The sequence below is a fragment of the Lissotriton vulgaris genome, chromosome 1_2 (assembly GCF_964263255.1).
Source record: "Lissotriton vulgaris chromosome 1_2, aLisVul1.2, whole genome shotgun sequence".
NCBI lineage: Eukaryota > Metazoa > Chordata > Amphibia > Caudata > Salamandridae > Lissotriton > Lissotriton vulgaris.
The window spans coordinates 286157703-286178858 of record NC_141686.1 but is presented as its reverse complement, the minus strand read 5'-3'; the positions used below and the strand labels follow the sequence as shown (position 1 = coordinate 286178858).

Genomic DNA, 21156 nt, shown 5'->3' with positions numbered 1-21156 from the left:
ATTAGGAGTGCTGCAGCCGCTACAGGCGACGTGGAGGAGGGCGGGCGTTATGAATGTCAACAGCCCTACATGCCAAGAACAGATGCATACTGGTAAGTAGTATATTCGGATCGAGGCATGTGGGCTGCTGAATTCATATCTTTGCATAGAATACATAGCAGTCCCTCCATTAGCAGCGGCCGCCTGTGCCAGCTGCAGCCGTTTGAAAAAGTGTTTTCAGAACAGCCTGCCCTACAGCTGCCTGCTGTTTGGAGTGCACATCTACACAGTAGTGTTTCGGAAATGTGTGTGTGGTAGACCATGTGGCTGCTCTACATATGTCTTCTAAAGGAATATTTCCAAGGAAAGCCATGGAGGCCCCAAACTTGCGGGTGGAGTGGGCCCGTTAAAGTGCGCTTGGCTTTTTCATAGCAAATTTGAATGCACTTAACGATCCACCTGGCTATACCTGCTTTGGAAATGGGGTTGCCTTTGTGCTGTGGCGAAAAGGCAACAAACAGTTGTTTTGTTTTTCGAAAATCTTTGGTCCTATCAATGTAGTACATTAAGGCTCTCTTGACGTCTAGTGTGTGGAGCATCCTCTCCGCCACTGACTCAGGATTCTGGAAGAACACAGGCAGTTCAATAGTCTGATTGATATGGAACTGCGAAACTACCTTAGGAAGAAATTTTGGGTTAGTGCGAATTGGAGTGAATTTGTATGAATGGCTCTTGGATAGTTAGTGCCTGGAGTTCACTAACGCGTCGCAGTGAAGTAATCGCTATCAGGAAAGCCACTTTCCACGTCAAGAACTGAATCTCGCAGGAATGTAGAGGCTCAAAAGGTGGACCCATCAGTCTGGTGAGGACCACATTTTGGTTCCATTCAGGAGCTGGCGGGGTCCGGGGAGGAATGACTCGTTTGAGTCCTTCCAAAAAAGCTTTAATGGCCGGCACTCTGAAAAGTGAGAGATGCTGCCTATTTTGTAGATAAGTTGCAATTGCGGACAAATGTATGCGAATGGAAGCATAGGCCAGATTGCATTTGTATAGATGTAACAGATAACAAATGATGTTGTGAGTAGAAGCGTCTAGCGGGTTAATGTTGTGGTCTGCACAGTAAATGACAAACCGCTTCCATTTTGCCGCATAGCATGCTCTGGTGGTGGGCTTTCTTGCCTCCCTTATGATATCCATACAGTCTGGAGGCAAATTGAGGTAGCCAAATTCTAAGACCTCAGGAGCCAGATCGCCAGGTTGAGATGTTGCGGATCTGGGTGCTGAATGTCGCCATGGCTCTGCGTCAAAAGCCTGGGTGTGAGGTGCAGCCTTTGATGCAGTACCACGGATAGTTCTAGAAACGTGGTGTACCATGGTTGGCGTGCCCACGTCGGAGCAACCAGGATGAGCGTCATCGAGTGTTGCTTCAGCTTGCGTGCCACCAGCGGTATTAGAGGTGCTGGGGGGAAAGCGTACGCAAATAAGCCTGACTAGTTCATCCATATCGCATTGCCCTGCGACTGTGGGTGTGGGAACCTGGCGGCAAAGCTTCGGCATTTGGCGTTTTCCTTTGTGGCGAACAGGTCTATCTCTGGATGACCCCACCGCTGGAAGTACAGATGGAGTACTGATGGATGTATCTCCCACTCGTGCATTTGGTGGCTGTACCTGCTGAGCAGGTCCGCCATCTGATTGCCCTTGCCTGGGAGGTGTTCCGCCATGAGGAAGATGTTCCTCTGAATGGCCCACTTCCACATGCTCTGAGCCAGATGAGACAACTGTGGAGAGTGTGTTCCTCCCTGTTTCTGAATGTAGTACATGGCTGTCATGTTGTCCGTCCGGATCAACACGACCTTGTTGTACAGATGTAACTTGAATGCTTTCATCGCCATGAAGATAGCCATCAGCTCTAGAAGGTTGAAGTGCATCTTCTTTTTCTGCGTTGTCCATAGTCCCTGCACAGTGTAGTGGAGTATATGAGCTCCCCAGCCCTGGAGAGATGAGTCTGTCGTCAGAATGATCTGTGGCACAGGCTCCTGGAACGGTCGTCCCTTGCAAAGGTTTTGTGGATTCCACCAATGCAGAGAGTTGTATGCACGACCGGTTACCAACACTAGGTCTTTCAACTGTCCGTGAGCCTGATTCCACTGACGTGCTAAGCACTCCTGAAGCGGACGCATATGTAGTCTCGCGTGCGGGACTATGAAGATGCAGGAGGCCATCATGCCTATCAACTGCATTAACACTCGTGCCTGAAGCGAGTGTTGAGGTCTGAATTTCTGTATCAGCGATTGAATGCTGCTGATCCTCACTGAATTTGGCTGTGCTTTGGCTGCCAGAGTGTCTATTGTCGCGCCCAGATACTGCCGTATGTGGGCGGGCTGAAGGTGGGACTTTGGGTAATTCAGTGAGAATCCCAGATCGTGAAGAAGGTGAATGGTGTGGGACATGTGGGCGGCCCACTGCTGGGCAGACTTTGCCTGGATAAGCCAGTCGTCCAGATAAGGGTAGACATGAATGTTCTGTCTCCGTAGGTGTGCAGCCACTGTCGCCAGGCACTTTGTAAACACCCTGGGTGCCGTCGTTACTCCGAAAGGGAGGACCTTGAATTGGTAATGCTGATTTTGAATGGTGAATCTGAGGTATTTTCTGTGCGACGGGTGTAGCGGAATATGAAAGTATGCATCCTTCAGATCTAATGTTGCGAGGAAATCTCCCTGACTGAGCAACGGTAGAACCTGCTGCAACGTTAGCATGTGAAAGTGTTCTGATAGAATGTACTGATTGAGGGGTCTGAGGTCCAGTATGGGTCTGAGGGACCCGTCCTTTTTTGGGATCAAGAAGTACAGTGAGTACACTCCTGTGCCTCTTTCTTCCACAGGCACGAGCTCGATTGCCCCTTTTTGCAGCATGACGAGTACCTCCTGCTGCAATAAGTGCAAATGCTCTGTTGACATAGGACGGTGTCTTGGGGGTATGTTGGGTGGAGTGGATGTTAACTACAGACAATAACCGTACTGGATAAGCTTTGTGACCCACCTGTCTGTGGTGATGGACTTCCAGACCGGCAGGAACTGTTGGAGTCTCCCCCCGACCGGTGTTGTATGGTCCGGAGGCAGTGACAAGGCGTCACTGTTTGTTAGTGGCGGAGAATCTGGAGCGGTTGTTTCCACGACCTCTGCCCTTGGCGCTGTTTCCACGATAGCCACCTCTACTTTGTTTGGTGTATGTGGTTTGCGCGCCACCTTTATTGTACTGTTTGCTGGGACAGCTGGCCTCTGGAAACACCTCTATTGCTTGAGCGACGAAAAGAACCACCCCTGAACTGCTGCCACTGGAGAGCCCCCATAGACTTTGCAGTCTGTGTCCTTTTTTATTTTCTCCAAGGTGGTGTCCACCTCTGGGCCAAAATGATCAGGGTTTACTGGCTGATTTGTTATGTTATGTTATCCGGATTTATTAAGCGCGCAGATGCCCCAGCAAAGGGGCGTCCTGGCGCTAGAACAGAACAGAAAACCGGACAGAAAGAAAAAACACAACACAACAACAGCAGAACTAAGGTGCTAAGTGGAAGAGGAAGGTTTTGACAGCCTTCCTGAAAGCAAGGAGCCCCTCGATGGCACGAATATGGACAGGCAAGGAATTCCATAGCTTGGCGGCAAGGACTCGGAAGGAGCGTCCGCCAATCCTAGATCTCTTAAAACGAGGAACTATGGCAAGGTGGAGAACAGAGGACCTCAGAGAGCGAGCTGGAACGTAGGAAGAGATAAGTTGCTGCAGAATCTGAGGGAAAGAAAGTTTAAGGATTTTGAAAGTCAAAATCAAAGATTTAAACTTTATTCTCTGTGCCACCGGAAGCCAATGGAGATTGTAAATAGTTTTCCTAGCTGAACAAAATTTGGGCAAGCCAACCAGAGCCCTGGCGGCAGCGTTCTGGACGCGTTGAAGACGAGAGAGCTCAGCCTGATTGACTCCAAGAAAAAGAGAGCTAGCATAATCTAGTTTAGACAAGATCATGGCTTGCACGATAAGTTGACGGGTGGGAGCGTCAAAGTATTTAAAGGTGGACCGAAGCGGACGCAAGATCCCAAAGCAAGATGCAGCAGTCTTTTTAGTATGGATGGAGAAGCTCAATTGGGAGTCAAACCACACCCCAAGATTTGTAACTTCAGTAGCGGGGGTAGGGCCGAGCTCATGAGGCCACCAGCTATCGCCCCACAGGTGAGTTTGTTTCCCCACAATGAGCACCTCGGTTTTCTTAGCGTTCAATTGCAGGAAATTGTCATTCATCCAGTGGGCCACGGATATAAGTCCCTCACGGAACTTAGCTGCCTCAAGATCGGAAGCCCCACTAATCGCAACCGCCAGCTGAGTGTCGTCTGCGTAGGACACGATGGAGAGGTTCCCACGCATGGCGACATCAGCTAGCGGCTGAACATAAAGATTAAATAGGGTCGGGCTTAGAGCCGATCCCTGTGGGACTCCCTGGGCAATCGCATGTGGTTTAGATTCGAAGGGGGGAGTGATGACCCTGAAGGAGCGATCAGATAGAAAAGATCTGAACCATTCAAGAGCCAACTTATCCACCCCAGCCTCAACCAGACGGAGTAAAATGTCATGGGAGACAGTGTCGAAGGCGGCACTTAGATCGAGAAGCACAAGTGCCGCCGTGTGACCCGAATCCTCCAACATGCGAAGATGTTCAGCCATGTACAGGAGCGCAGTCTCGGTGCTGTGACCGGGCCTAAAGCCATTCTGCGTGGGATCTAAAATATTCGCAGAATGGAGATGGTTTGCTAGAATGGTATTAACATGAGCCTCAGTCAGTTTGGCAGCCCACGGGAGGAGAGAAATGGGACGATATTTTTCAGCTTTTTTGGGGTCTAGAGCAGGTTTCTTCAGAATAGGGATTACCTGCGCCTGTTTCCAGGCACAGGGTACAGAGCCCGAGGACAGAGACAAATTAATAAGTTTACAAAGCGGGGGAAGGCAAAAAGAGGGAGATTCTCTGAATTGTGAGGGCCGCAGGGGATCTTTCGGGGAGCCTGATTTCACTCTAATAACAAGTTTGTCGAACTCCTCCATAGAAAGCTCCGGAAGATGGGATAGCGAAGTGGAGGTTTTAGGAGTGGCTGTGATGCACTGCCGAAAGCCTGTAGGGCTGGGAAAAGCTCGATAAATATCTTCCACTTTATTAATAAAAAAGACAGCCAAATCCTCGCAATGGGAGGAAGAACAGATCGCGGCAGTAGAAGTTCTACAGGTGGCAAGATCTTTCAATGCTTTGAAAATAAGTTTACTAGGGTTGGTGCTAGCACTGAACTCACGAGAAAAGTAAGAGGCCCGGGCCCTGCAAATGGCTCTGATATTTCTTGATGGTGGCGCGGTACAAAGCTTTCCTGACCGGGTCATATGACTTGCGCCAGAATCTTTCGGCTTGTTTACAAGATTTTTTTAATAGCCGAAGAGCGTCATCATACCAGGGAGTGGAATGGATGCGCTGTTGTTTAGTCAGGGTGAGAGGAATAAGCTTGTCCAACGCATTGGTGAGCCAGCTGCAGTAAAGATTGTAGCCGGATTCCGCATCTGTAAAAGGGACCAAAGGGACCTTGCCTAACAGCTGATGAAAATCATTGAGTTTCAACTTTTTCCAAGGGCGCCTGAGAATGGCAGGAGTGGAGGCGACTACAGGAGGATCTTCAACTAGAAGGTGGCATTCAATTAGGTGGTGGTCAGTCCAGGCCATGGGTCTAGGGGGCAAGACTTTGGCCGATGTAAGGGAAGTAAAAAAAGGATCTAGGATATGACCACCAATGTGTGTATCATGTTGAACTAATTGAAAGAGTTGGAGAGCCTCCAAATCAGCACAGGTGCTACTGGCCACCGAAGGACAAAGAGTCAAAATGCAGGTTAAGATCCCCGATTATATTGAAATTAGCAGTTTTCAGGACCAAAGAGCTAACTACATCAGGAAGGGCGGCCCTGAAGGCAGCATCGGGGCCCGGAGGCCGGTAAATGAGTAAGCCAGAAAAAGTAAAGTGCGGGTTAACAGAAACTGAAAAATAGGCACTTTCGCATCCCGCAATATCCATGGCCTTCCATGTGCATGGATACTTGGTTTTAATAGCGGCTGCGATGCCACCCCCTCTAGAGTCACGATTATGAGTATAAATGGTATACTCTGGGGGGAGTGCTGAATTAATGGCAACTGAAGCGTTGTTATGGAGCCAAGTTTCCGACATAAAGAGAATGTCAGGGGCCTCATCGAGTAAGTCATGGACATCAAGATGGTGCTTGACCAAGGATCTAACATTAAGATGATAGATCTTTAAAGTTGTAGGCTAGAATGGTGGTCTGGATCTCTGGCTTGAACCCGGAGATTCTGAGCCAGGCATGTCGCCTCAACATGACACTTATGTTAACGGCTCTGGCCGCGGTGTCTGCTGCGTCCAGTGCACATTTGATAGAAGCATTTGATATGAGCTTCCCTTCCTGTATGAGCATCTCTGCTGCCTCCTTATATTCATCTGGCAAGTGTTGTAACAGGGTCTCCAGTGTGTCGTAATGGGCCCTGTCATACCTGGCTAAGAGTGCCTGAGTGTTTGAAATGCGCCAGATTAGGCCGCTTGAGCTGCCACCCTTTTCCCCGATGCCTCTAGCACCTTAGATTCTTTATCAGGGGGAGGAGCATCACCCGTTGTTTGTGAGTTAGCCCTCTTCCGGGCATTAGAAACAACCAGAGAGTCCAACGGCAACTGTCCCTTAATGTAGGTAGGATCCCCAGGCGCCGGTTTGTACTTTTTTTCAATTCTAGGGTTTATCACCCTGGCCCTTGTAGGCTCCTTAAATATCTCTCCAGCATGTTTCAAGACACCCTTCAGCATAGGCAGAGTCTTGACAGTCCTCTCTGAGGTGGAAAAGATGTCAAACAGAAAATCCACTTCAATAGGGTTAGCATGGAGCTGGACATCATGATTTTTGGCTGCCCTTTCAATAAGTGCATTAAACGCCGCTGAATCCTCAGTAGGCAATGTTTTTACAGCATACACCTGAGTGTCTGGGGCAGTGTGTGGATCCCCTGGGTCAGCAGCATCTGCCCAGGGTTCATTATGATCTTCTGGATCAGTGTCCACAGGATAGTTGTACTCCTCATCGTCACCTTCCCCCGTTTTCACATCCGAATAAGTGGGCGAGACATCTTGGCCACATGGAGATATAGGTTCTACAAGAACGGGTGTCGTAGTAGAATCCTTCTTCTTTTTCAATGGGATTCTATACGACTCCATAGGCTGTTCCGGGGCGATTTTTCGTTTAAATATAGAAAGTCTGCCTGTGTCTGCATCATTGAATTGTTCCTGTTGCTCTTCAAGCGAGGGTTGTCGATGCTTTGTGGCCGGTACCACGGTTGTGGGCTTCGGCCGCGTGGACACCTTCTTGGGCGCTTCGACTGCCATCTTAGGGATGAAGGCCTACGGTACCACTTTTGGCGGCAGCGTGAAGTGGATGGGCGCTGACGTCTTTTGGAGGTTTACCGGCAGGCTTTGGAGGTGGAGTATCCTTTGGTCCGACAGCCGAGGCCTTCTCCTTAATGCGCTTCAGCGAGTCCGCTACCTGCTTCGAGAAGGAGGCGGACGGCTGCGGTGCCTCAACGGAATCCTTCGAGCCATCGCCAGGCGTGGACTCGAGGGTTGTACCACTTTTAGCCTTGTCCGGTCGACGCGTAGGATCGAGAACCTTCCGAGCTCCGAGTCCTTTGTCGGTGTCGACGGTCTTCGGCGCCGATTTTTTCGGGTCGACGTCCTTGACCGGTGCTTTCGGTGTGCCAGTCTTTGGCTGGACGCCCTTTAGCAGCCTCTTCGGGTCCATAACACCTTTATGCTTCGTCGGTGCCGATAGTTCAGAGGACTTCGAGCCGACCAAAGCAATACGCACTTTTGGTTTCGATTTCGCCTCTAGTGCTTTGGGTTGCGTAGACACCGAAGCTTTCTCTTTCGGTTTCGATTTGGCAACTTGCGGCTCTTTAGAAGTGTCCGAAACCGGGCACGAAGGCGGGGCTGTAGAACCCAGTGGAAGATCTTGGGTAAGGCCATGTGGCGATCCCTCGACCTGAGCCTTATGAAGTGTCTTGGCCCCAGTATCAGTTTGTGGGCTTAGCTCCTCGCTTGAGCTATCTTCCATGGCCCCAAAGGCCCCATCGTCGTCTCCTACCTAGTCGACGACGTCTTCAGCATCGACCATCTCAATATCAGCGTCGTAGCTGGAGTCTATATCCGATGCGGGATCAGACAGGTTCTCTCGAACCTCCCGCTCTGCTCCCTCATCATCCTCATCGAAGATGTTCACCGGGTCAGGTGGCGTCTGCTGGACTTCCTTGCGCGCTGCGCGTCGAAGTCGAATCGTCTTCTTGGATCGGAAACGAGAATAAGCCATACAGCTGGCTTCATCGTGATCCGGCGACAGGCACTTGTTGCACACCGGGTGGACGTCGATATGAGGATATTTCGAGTTGCACACGGGACATCTTTTGAACGGGCTCCGTTCCATGATGGTTCATCGATAAGGCCTCTGGCGTCGACCGGGCCTTCAGTGCCGAAAAGCCACGCAGCTCCTCTGGATGTCCGGCTCGGGTACTGAGCTGGAACAGAACTGGGCACCGATCGCAAGACAATACCGACGATAAACTAAAGGCCTTTTGGCCAAAAGAAAGTTGTATATCGATTCCGAACTTGAGTGTACCAATATGCATCCGAACCCAATGGCGGAAAAAAACAATCTGTGGATGGAGTCGATGCCCATGCGCACTGTAGTCCAGGGGAGGAGCCACCTATCTCGTGATACTTCGAAGACTCTTCCAGGACAACAATGTGCGATCATCCGGACCCAACACTAGGTGGCGATCTATGCACAGATATGAATTCAGCAGCCCACATGCCTCGAACACATATAAATATTTTGCCTGTTGAAATAGACAGTCTCAGGTGGTGGAGGGCATTGGCGGTTCTTGCGAACCAGCATCTGCAGCCGGTGCTGGACTTGTTTGACGCAGGTTGTGTCACATTCACAGAGGTGTGAGCCTCCCACGTAAATGACACAAACACATGGAGGGTGGACTGGAGAAGAGGAGGTAAAAGGTCATTTTTCTTCTGTCTCTCTAGACACGTCTAACTTGCTGATGCTTGCATTGTTCTGGTAAATAGATCCTTTTGACAAGCTAGTTTTCCAAAGAACGTTAATGTTATTCCATTAACAGGAGATGCTGCTATTTGCATCTGAAAACCTAACTCTGCCTCCCGTGACTAGCTACAAGAAAGAAAAGCAGAAACAACATGTTCTTTTGCATTTTACAACTCTGCGCTTTGGCATAATTTCTTTCAGCCAACAGCATGTTTTATTTCAGGATCAATAGTTTTGCTTTTAAAAGTTACATTTTGGGATCAAAATCCCAGCATGCAAAGCAGTGTTGACTTGAATGACAAAATTGGCTGGAGGTGTTCTACATGAGGTGGAGACACTAGTCAGCTATCTTAAGAAATTCTACAAAATAGCCTACTGTATTTCACAAAATGTTTGATTCACACGCAAAACCAAAAGTAAACTCTGCTCACATTTTGGGACGGTCCCTTTTTACTCACATAATGTACTAAAACAAGCATTGAAAATGGAGATTGGAACAGGTTTATACCGAGTGTCACAGCAAAGGTACAACATGGACAGCAGCAGCGCAACCTTTCCTAACACAAACAATAAGTTATGGACAGGTAGCAACAGCAGAAAGAAAACGAATAATTATTATACACATATAGGACTGGCACAACACAGGTAGCTAGCGCACTAAAGAGTGAGTGAGAGGTGCTATTGTACACTATTTGTAAACAGACAAACATTCAGGAAGTACAAAACGTCTTTAAGATAAAGCCAAAGCCCTTTTGGATCTACCATACCTTCATGTTCTCATGTAAGATGAACCCTCACCTACCCCATGTAGTATGCTTAATCAGCGGGTTCCATGAATTGCACTGGGACACTTTGAAGAGTACTTGAGTCCACTGGGTGTAGTCTCCTACTTATTTGGCTCCCTACTTTGGGAGAGGTTATGTCACTTATGTCAACATTTATTTTCTCCTTTTGTTAGTTGATCAGTTAAACCTGTGTTACAATTCTAGGGGGGTAAGCTTTAAATGTTTTTTACTGGTGTCTCTCTACCACAAGATTAACACAGAAGGCCAAGCAATGGACACTTCAATTTTCCGTCGACTTCTTTTCGTTTTTGAATATTGCCCCTGAGGTGTCAAGTGTCTTTCCCAGGAATACAGGTATCTCACATCAAATATTCCTCAACAAGCTCGCCAACGTCTACAAAAATTTCAAACCCCAGCCCAAGGCCACAGACTTCTTCATGCAACACACCAACCCCACTACCACAGACATCAAATGGAGCCAGTTCGCCCCACAGGAGAAAGCAACCAACATGAACTCGGTCCATTCTTGGGCCCCAACCGACCCATGTCTTACCACATCTTCGACCTAGATGAAGCTAGAATCAGCCACATATTCACCACTTTAACACCTCAATTGCCACAGCCACCTTCCCAGAGGACTGGAAACATGCAGAAGTCAACACCATACTAAAGAATCCATTGGTAGACCTCAGCAAACTCAAAAACTACCGACCAATCTCCCTGCTCCATCAAGCAACAATTCTCGTAGCATCCGGAATGGAACCTCCCACTCAACTCCTCTCAATCAGGATTCCGCTGCAACCACAGCACCGAGACAGCCCTCACTGCAGCTACCGACAATATGCGAGCACTATTCAACTTGAGAAGAGACTGCAGGTCTGATCCTCCTAGACCTCTCGACAGCCTTCGATATGGTCTCCCACCACACACTCATCAAAAGGTTGCACACGACAGGCATCCAAGGAGCCACTATCAGATAGATCACCTTTCCTCACCAGAAGAACGCAAAACGTCTGCCTTTGCCCCTTCTCCTCCGAACCCAAGGAAATCATCTGTGGAGTACCCGAAGGATACTCACTGGCCCAGACACACTCTCTTCAACACTTATATGACACCTCTGCCCAGCATCGCCAAAACCCACTAACTCAACATCATATCCTATGCCAAAGACACACAACTCATCCAGTCTCTCTCCGTAAACACCACCAAGACCAACTTCCACAACTGCATGACAAATGCTGCCAACTGGATGAAGGACAACTGCCAAAAGCTCAACAAGGACAAGACCGAGGTAATGATTTTCGGAAATAAAATTCCCCCAGGGGACGCATCCTAGTGGCCCTTAGAACTCGGACCTACTCCTACACCCGCTGACCAAGCTAGGCATCATTATGGAAAACAAGCTAACCATGACGACTCAGGTCAACTCTGACTCTTCCTCCTGCTGCTACATCCTCCTCATGCTTCGTAAGATATGCAAATGGCTACCCCAAAGCTCAAGGCGCACCATCACCAAGGCCCTCATCTCCAGCCGACTATATAGCAGCAACGGTCTCTACGCAGGGATCACAGCCCACCTCCTACGATAACTACAGACATACAGAACGCTGCAGCCAGACTGGTCCTCGACTTGGCTCCCTATACAGAAAAGATGGCATTTCAAGCCCCTGACCCCCAAATACAAGGCCCTTCACAACTGCAGACCATCCTACTTGAACCACCACCTGAACTTCCATCAGCCCACCAGACAAGTATGCGTCCCTTTCTCTAACCTCACCTCCCGCATCCAACGTAGCAGAGGCGGAGGGCGCATCTTCGCCTACCTAGCAGCAAAAGGCATGGAAAGAGCTAATATTTTATTTACGGTCCTCCCCATCTCTTCTAGAGTTCTGAAAGTCCCTGAAGACATGGCTATTTGACTAATTAATTGGACCCTGCTAGTGCCAGGATACTTTCACGGGGACAAGCAGCACTCCACAAATCTATTGATTGATTGAAATATTGAGAAAAAAAAACTCTGCTTCATAGGACATGTTCACCAGCCTCAGAAGGGGGAGGAGTGATGGGGCAGACTTTGAAACAGACTTCTGGCAAGGTAGTCAGCATGCAGCATGTTTACCAGGACGAGTAATTGTCAGTGCAGTTTGCGCTATGAAAGAGACCGTGCCCATACTGCCAAGCTACACTCGCAACTGACTGGGTGTGGGTAGTGGAAGTGCATAGACCCTGAGACCACAAACTATATGGCCAACAGCAAAGCATCTGCTGCTTCACTGCTAGCACCAAAGGGGCAGAGGTAGTGAGGCGGTGTCTGCCGAGACCCATAATTTGTAGCAGCTCCATCTGTTTTGCATCCGTGCAAAAATACAGTGCCATGGAGGTTAAAGGAAACAGTTCTTGGCTCAGCCTGTATATCCCTCTCTTCTGTATACGTCAGTGACTGCCACTTTATATTTAAAGTTAAAATCCTAACTTTTTCATTTTAAAAATGTATTCTGGATTGTTTCACTTTAGCACCTTAGATCAGATCACTGCGCTGAGTGGCCTTTATTAAAAGTAGTGAACCACACCCTTTCTGCTGTGACAATTTTAGTACACTCAAGAGGCAAGTCAGTTGACTTGTTTCCTCCTATGTAATCCTTTTAATTTGAAAGATGGAACAACATTATGTTCTATCAAACCATGCACAAGTGAGGTTGTTGCACAGCATGCATCTTGAGCTATTTTAAAGGTGCTCTCAAATGTGATCAAGGAAAAGGAGTGCCTAGGATCACACTGTATGGTCAAGCTTAGAAGCTGGGATTGAAATCAAGTTATCCTAAATAGACATTGCACAATTAAGGTCCTGGATGGATATTGCATGTTTCCCCCTTCTGCCCTGATGAAAATGTTATTAGTGACACAAGATGCCCTCCATTTGTCTTATGCTCCCTATTCAAGGTCCTAACTGGGTTTATAAATGGAGCAACATTATGGACATTTAAACCATATACAAGAGAGGTTTTTATATAGTGCACATTTTGCATTAAATTATATCAAGTTGCTGTCAAAGTGATGAACACTAAAAAAGAAACAGAGTGAAAGAAAGGTCACATAGTTTGGTCAAGCTGTGAAGTTGTGACTGAAACCAGAATCACTGGGTCAGGACCCCACAACTAGTTTTGCCCTGGTTTAAACACAAGCCTCTGAATGGCCGCGGCAGGTCATGCAAGTGCATTCAAATTATCTATAGTTCTTAATGAGATGGGGGAAAAAGCAGTGGAAACACCCCTCTTTATAGAGAAGCCACAACGTGGGCAGAAACATTGCAAGTTTCTCTCCTGCAGAGGACAGGTACAGCTAAGGTAGAATCAGCACAAGCAGGCATTACCCATGCAAGCGTCTCCTGCAGAGGACAGGTACAGCTAAGGTAGAATCAACACAAGCAGGCATTACCCGCGAAAGCATCCCTCCTGCAGAGGACAGGTACAGCTAGGGTAGAATCCGCACAAGGCAATACCCCTGCAAGCTTCTCTCCAGCAGAGGAGAGGTACAGCTAGGGTAGAATCAACACAAGCAGGCATTACCCATGCAAGTTTCTCTCCTGCAGAGGACAGGTACAGCTAGGGTAGAATCAGCACAAGCAGGCATTACCCGCGAAAGCATCCCACCTGCAGAAGACAGGTACAGCTAGGGTAGAATCAGCACAAGCAGACATTACCCGCGAAAGCATCCCTCCTGCAGAGGACAGGTACAGCTAGGGTAGAATCCGCACAAGGCATTACCCCTGCAAGCTTCTCTCCAGCAGAGGATAGGTACAGCTAGGGTAGAATCAGCACAAGCAGGCATTACCCATGCAAGCTTCTCTCCTGCAGAGGACAGGTACAGCTAGGGTAGAATCAGGACAAGCAGGCATTACCCGCGAAAGCATCCCTCCTGCAGAGGACAGGTACAGCTAGGGTAGAATCAGCACAAGCAGGCATTACCCGCGAAAGCATCCCTCCTGCAGAGGACAGGTACAGCTAGGGTAGAATCAGCAAAAGCAGGCATTACCCATGCAAGCTTCTCTCCTGCAGAGGACAGGTACAGCTAGGGTAGAATCAGCAAAAGCAGGCATTACCCATGCAAGCTTCTCTCCTGCAGAGGACAGGTACAGCTAGGGTAGAATCCGCACCAGGCATTACCCCTGCAAGCTTCTCTCCTGCAGAGGACAGGTACAGCTAGGGTAGAATCAGCACAAGCAGGCATTACTCGCAGCACAAGCAGGCATTACTCGCGCAAGCATCCCTCCTGCAGAAGACAAGTACTGCTAGGGCACCAGAAGCACAAGTAGACATTACCCGTGCAAGCATCCCTCCTGCAGAGGACAGGCACAGCTAGGGTAGAATCAGCACAGGTAGGTATTACCAGCGCAAGCATCCCTCCTGCAGAGGACACGTACAGCTAAATGTAAATGTAAATGTACATGTATTTATATAGCGCAAATCGCCCACATCGCAGGCATCTATGCGCTTGCTTAGGGAACCCATCCTGGTATTCCCCTGTGAGATACCCCGGCAGGGTATCCACAAGGTGAAAGCCAGGCATCCCGCCGCGAGGGGCCGTTGTGGAGATTAAGCAAGCTATTGCCCAGAGTCGCAGAGTGTGAACCCGTGAGTCGAGTAGGCACCGGAGTGAGAATTATCGAGTCCGTGGAATTAATGAGCCCAACCCCCGTCGGGGCGGGGAATTGAACCCTGGTCCAGGGCCGATCTCAGCTTCTGGGTCTGCCGCCTCTAACCCCTGAGCCACACTTCTCCACACTTCTCCTGCTAGGGTAGCAGAAGCACAAGCAGGCATTACCCGTGCATGCATCCCATCTTCAGAGGGCAAGTACTGCTAGGTTGGAGCAGAAGCACAAACAGGCACAACTCGGTTAACAGAAGTGCAAGCTTTAGTTTTCCTCAATAAATAGGGAAAGCATGGCAACAGCAAAGCAAGGAAACACTAAGCACAGTCTTTCCTTTCTTCAGAAAAGATTCGTGTCTACTACTGGCTAGGCAAAAAACACATCTCTCAACCCACTGCCTAGTTCAGTTTCACATAGTGAAGGAGCGGGATCAGACACGCTTTAATGTCTGAAAGGCTGTCATAGGCTCAGGGAGCCGTGCCAGACGAGGCGGATGCAGCTGCAGCAAAGATAACTGCGCGATGGATCCAAGGGAGCAAGAGGGTGACCAAGTGGCAGCCGCAGTCGGTTGTAGTGTAACAGAGACTGGAACACTAAAGGCAAAGGCATGACACGCCCTTCCCTCTCGCATATACAGCACCCGCTCACCTGCTGGCAGACACCATGAAGCCATGGGACTGCCAGGACTGCCAAAGCACGCCACTGACGCCAAAGTTATTTGTAAGACACGGGCCCCACCCAATGGCCACATTGGAGAACACACCTAGATACAGACTAAAAACACAACAAAACCGCAGCAGTCTTACAACACTGAAAAAAGATTCCACTGGCTGTGACCACAACATACACTAGGGGAGGTGCTCCTCTCCCCCCATCCTCCAAAGGGGAGGACGCCCAGGGAAGCACTGCAGCACTGGATATAAAAGCAAGGAGCTTTTATATGCTATGGAATGGGTGTATGTATGACACTCCTACAACTGGAGAACTTGGAAGGGATGGGGTATTGGGGCTCCATCCTGGCGCACTGAACCCTTGCTATTCCGGGTCCAAAACCCATAACCAGGTCTGTCAATACGCCTCAACATGGCCTTCAGCTGTCTCGGATTGTTTATTACTGAACAGAGAAGAGAGTAGACAACTCCCCATCTCAAGGATTTCACAGCGACATGTAGGGGATTTCTGCAGCTAGAGTTGCTCAAGCAATGAACCCGCTTCCCCGCGGCTGAGACTGATCTGATTTTCCAGTGCTGACCACCACCGTCAGCCTCTTCATACGGCCCTGTATGTGTATGCATACTGTGCACTGCTACATCCTCACCTTCCAACCTATACTGGAAGAAAACAGATTTTAGGTATTGCCTAGGCAACGCTTGCGCTGTCTCTTTGAGACATGCTGTAGTCAGAATATGGGCATAACGCTCCGCCCACTTCCCGCCCATTTCTTTAATTGGCTCCTGTCCCTGTACTTTGTAAATAGTGGCTTTTTAATGGTCAATAGGCTTAGTAGCCCCTCCTTAGTACCGCCTTGTCTCTTCTTGGAACCTCCCAGCGACCGCTAAGCCTCTAACCGGGCGAGGTCGCCCCCACGCAACTCTGCTTCCTGCCTCATTTCTGCCTTCGTTTTTGCCTTCAGACGCCGGACGACCCAGCCGCCGCTGAGCCGCCCTCCGACCACTTTTCCCGCTGCTGCCTCCCTGCGGCCCGCCTCCCTCCAGCCCATTCGCTGCCCCGCTCCCGCCAACCAGCTGACCCACCCTCCCGGCTCCTTACTTATGACGCGCGCGCCAAATGCAAGCCCATCTGCGCCCGTCCACGTCTGGACCGCGCCCAGCGCCAGGACCCCCGAACTCCACAAGACCACCCGACGGACCTACGACGCCGCCACCCTCAACGCACTCAACGCCGGCCGGAACCCTGCCTGCTACCGAGCCACCCCAAAATGCTCCCACAGACCCTTCACCTGCAAAGTCTGCCGTTTCACCTGCCTCCGAACCTGCACCGCACCCGCCAAGCCGAGCGCCAGCAAGAACCACCTCAAGTGCATCTTGCTCAACACCCGCTCCATCCACAGACACACCGTGGAACTCTGGAACCTCCTCGACACAACATCACCAGACGTCGCCTTCCTCATGGAAACCTGGATGAACGCCTACTCGGCCCCCGACATAGCCATCGCCATCCCGGACGGGTACAAGATCACCAGGAGGGACCGCATCAACCAGACCGGAGGAGGCATCGCCATCGTACATAAGAACACCGTCCGCATCACGACCAACTCCGACGACACCCTCACCGCCGCTGAACACCTCCACTTCCAGATACACACCGACCCCAATACGACCCTCAGAGGCACCCTCATCTACAGACCATCGGGACCACGCACACAATTCAGCGAAGACATCGCAGACTTCATCAGCCCGCACGCCCTCCCCTCCGCTGACTACATCCTCCTAGGGGACTTCAACTTCCACCTGGAGAACAACAACGACACCAACACCACCACCCTGCTGGACAACCTCAACAACCTCGGACTCAAGCAACTGGTTAACACCCCCACCCACTACGCCGGCCACACGCTTGACCAAGTCTTCTCCTCCAGCAAGCACATCTCCTTCAGCCACTTCACCGGACTTCACTAGACGGACCACAGCTGAGTCCACTTCAGCTTCAGAAGAACCACGACCCACCACCACCCGCAACAGGCTCCTCGCAGGAGCTGGAACAAGATCAGCGACGACCAGCTCACCACCTGCCTCAGCCAGAACCCTCCCGCCAGCACAACGGACCCCAACGCAGCAGCCAGCAACCTCACACAGTGGATCACCATCTGCGCAGACCACCTCGCACCACTGAAGACCCCTCCCAGCAGACCCGGCAGCAAGAAAGCCTCCTGGTTCACCGATGAACTCAAGAACTCCAAGTAGAACTGCCGCTCCCTCGAGAAAGCCTGGAGCAACAACCAGACCACAGACAACATGACTGCCCTCAAGCACGCCACCCGCAAACACCACCAGCTGATCCGCTCCACCAAGAAGACAACATTCAAGGAACGACTGGACAACAACACCCACAACAGCAAGGAACTCTTCAACATCGTCAAAGAGCTCTCCAACCCCAGCGCCGGAAACAACGACATCACTCCTTCGCAAGACCTCTGCGACGCCCTCGCCGCTTTCTTCCACAGCAAGATCGCCGACATACACAACAGCTTCGATGCACCCTACCACCGAGCCAACGTCCCCCCACCACCACCCTCTGCGCCTGGACTCCGGTCAGCACCGAAGACACCACCCGCGTGATGAAAACCATCCACTCCGGATCACCTACCGACCGTTTGCCCCCACCACGTCTTCAACAAAGCCGACTCCATCATCGCACCCCAACTCCGGGACATCATCAACACCTCCTTCAACACTGCCACCTTCCCGGAGAGCTGGAAGCACGCCGAAGCTCAGCGCCCTCCTGAAAAAACCAACAGCGGACCCCACCGACCTCAAGAACTACCGTCCCATCTCGCTCCTCCCTTTTCCTGCCAAGGTCATCGAGAAGACCGTCAACAGTCATCTGGCCGCCTTCCTCGAGACGAACGGATCCCTCGACCACTCGCAGTCCGGCTTCCGCGCCAACCACAGCACCGAGACCACCCTCATCGCAGCCACAGACGACATCAGATCCCTCCTCGACAACGGGGAAACAGCGGCCCTCATCCTCCTGGACCTCTCCGCAGCATTCGACACGGTCTGCCACCGCACCCTAGTGCAGCGCCTCAACAACATCGGAATCCAGGAGAGAGGGCACTGGAATGGATCATCTCGTTCCTCACCGGAAGAACCCAGAGGGTCCGCCTGCCCCCGTTCAGATCCAAGGCCACCGAAGTCCTCTGCGCCGTACCACAAGGATCATCACTCAGCCCTACCCTCTTCAATGTCTACATGAGCCCCCTCGCACGCTGACACAACCTCAACATCATCTCCTACGCCAACACCCAGCTAATCCACTCCCTCACAAACGACCCCGCCACCGCCAGAACCAACCTACACGAGGGGATGAGGGACGTCGCCGAATGGATGAGGAACAGCCGCCTGAAGCTGAACTCAGACAAGACGGAAGTCCTCATCCTGGGATCATCACCCTCCGCCAGGAACGACTCCTGGTGGCCCCCTGCTCTGGGCACCGCTCCCAAGCCAACGGACCACGCACGCAACCTGGGCTTCATCCTGGACTCCTCCCTCTCGATGACCAGACAAGTCAACGCCGCCTCGTCATCATGCTTCAACACCCTGCGTATGCTCCGTAAGATCTTCCGGTGGATCCCCACCGAAACCAGGAAGACGGTCACCCAGGCACTCGTCACCAGCCGACTGGACTACGGGAACACCCTCTACGCCGGAACCACAGCCAAACTTCAAAAAAGACTCCCAATGCATCCAGAATGCCTCCGCACGACTCATCCTGGACATCCCAGTCACAGACACATCTCCGGACACCTGAGAGACCTGCACTAGCTCCCCGTCAGCAAGCGGATCACGTTCAGACTCCTCACCCATGCACACAAGGCTCTCCACAACCTGGGCCCCAGGTACCTCAACAACCGCCTGACCTTCTACACTCCCACCCGCCAGCTACGTTCCACCAGCCTCGCCCTCGCCGACGTTCCACGCATCCGCAGAGCCACCACCGGAGGAAGATCCTTTTACTACCTGGCAGCCAAGACATGGAACTCTCTCCCCACCCACCTCCGACTGACCCAGGACCACCTTTCCTTCAGGCGGCAACTCAAGACCTGGCTCTTCGAGCAGTAGCAGACCCCCCCAACCCCAAGCGCCTTGAGACCCCTCCGGGTGAGTAGCGCCCTATACAAATGCTATGATTGATTGATGATGACACCCCCCTGTTCCATGTGTTGTTACTCCCCAGCTTTTAATTACAGACTCAGAGCACTATATTCTTAAAGGGCTTCAGGCAGGACACACGCTTTGTCCTAAGCAAGTTTGGCAGTGATTACTTTATTCACTAGCACGGCTCACATTAATGGGAGACAGTCTATAAATTTCCCTTCATCAGCTCTACACAGAGTACAACATAATCCAGTAATAATATAATAATTCTTTTGTCACATTTCAAAGCAACTAATTGTATATATGGACATTGATATTTCAATGTACTCATGGTAGGGTCTTGCATGCAATGCATTATAGGTAAGGTGGGTTTACCACATCTTCTGCAGGGTGCAGTATCATATGTGGCCAAAAGAGATCCCACAGGAACACTATTGTTGCTACAACACGTGTCCTGAAGACAGGAACTGCAGAGTTTTGCTGATAAACTGGGAGTAGGAACCTTAAAAATGTAATTAGGAGATAGCAGACTAGTTTACATTCGAACCACCCGAAGGAGAATCTGCCTGGAACTGAGGAGGAAAGAGGACTCCTGCCTGCTGCTACCAGACAGCACAAGGAGGGGTCTCCAGCTCTACCTTGAACCTCTTCACCAGCAGTTTGCATCAGGACAGGCTGTGTGAGGTCCTGCTGACCTACAGGGCTAAGAAACCAGGGTGCAGCCAGAGAAGCCTCCGACCTGCTGCTGCCCGACAGCACCAGGAGTGCAGAGCGGGGACTTCAGCTCTGCCTTGAATTTCTGCACCAGCAGTTTGCACCAGGACTGGTTATGTGAGCCTCCTGCTGACCTACAGGGCTAAGAAGCAAGGGTGCTGCAAGAGAAACCTCCTGCAAGACCATGGAACGTTTGTGACCCAGGGCATCAGAGGTCCTAGGGACGGAGGAAACTGGTGCCTAGTAGAAACCCAAAAGGATCAGCTGAAACAGACATGTTCTTGTGAACCTCCATGAAGATTTGTAAGACTTCTCCTACATTGGACACCCTCAAATGGAGTCCAAGGCGCGAGTCCTGAAGGTCTGGCGACTCCACTTCAAGTTAGCAGAGATATCGAAGTGATGGGGAAATGTTTCATTCCTGGAGGACAGGGAAGCTATCCCTCATGGGGAGTACCAAAGTTATACTCCTAGAAGAGAGGGATAACCTGACAAGACTGTCTAAATCTGAGACTTCGGCGTAACTGTTTTTCCAGCTCGAGGCTTATTTAGTGGTAGCTTCAGGTTACAGCGAGATTGCTTAACCAATTTATCAGCATTTACTGAGTCCTGCCTGAAGAAATCTTCCTCAGCCCAAACTGAAAACTTTCAGCTGGACCAGCCACCAACCTTTATCCGGCTGCAGACTCTCCTAGGTTAGCCCCAAGGAATGCCTGGGTCCCCCCAGCACTCTGCATGGAAGACGCTGACATTTTGCCGTTCTGGATTTCACGCATGAGAACAATGAGTGAATTAGGGTGGTTTTTGTTTTCCTTATAACTTGTGATCATTTTTCCAATGTTACTGGTTTTTCTGACAACTGCTTATTAATTTTGTCTTTTTTTTTCACTAAAATCGCTTGAACATTTTGAAGTATGGGCTCAAAGGAAGGCCACACCACATTTGCCGATCTGCAGTGGGTGAGCCCAGATTTCCGCAACGAAACCAAGTGGCCGGCAGTGTCCCCATGTGTGTCATC

At 50.5% G+C, this 21156-nt stretch overlaps 1 protein-coding gene across 2 annotated transcripts in view; it reads right to left on the bottom strand.

Moving 5' to 3' along the window:
- The window catches only part of CORO1B (coronin 1B), a 199760-nt gene that overhangs the window by 101621 nt on the left and 76983 nt on the right, over positions 1–21156 (bottom strand). The gene's annotated exons all lie outside the window — the stretch shown is intronic.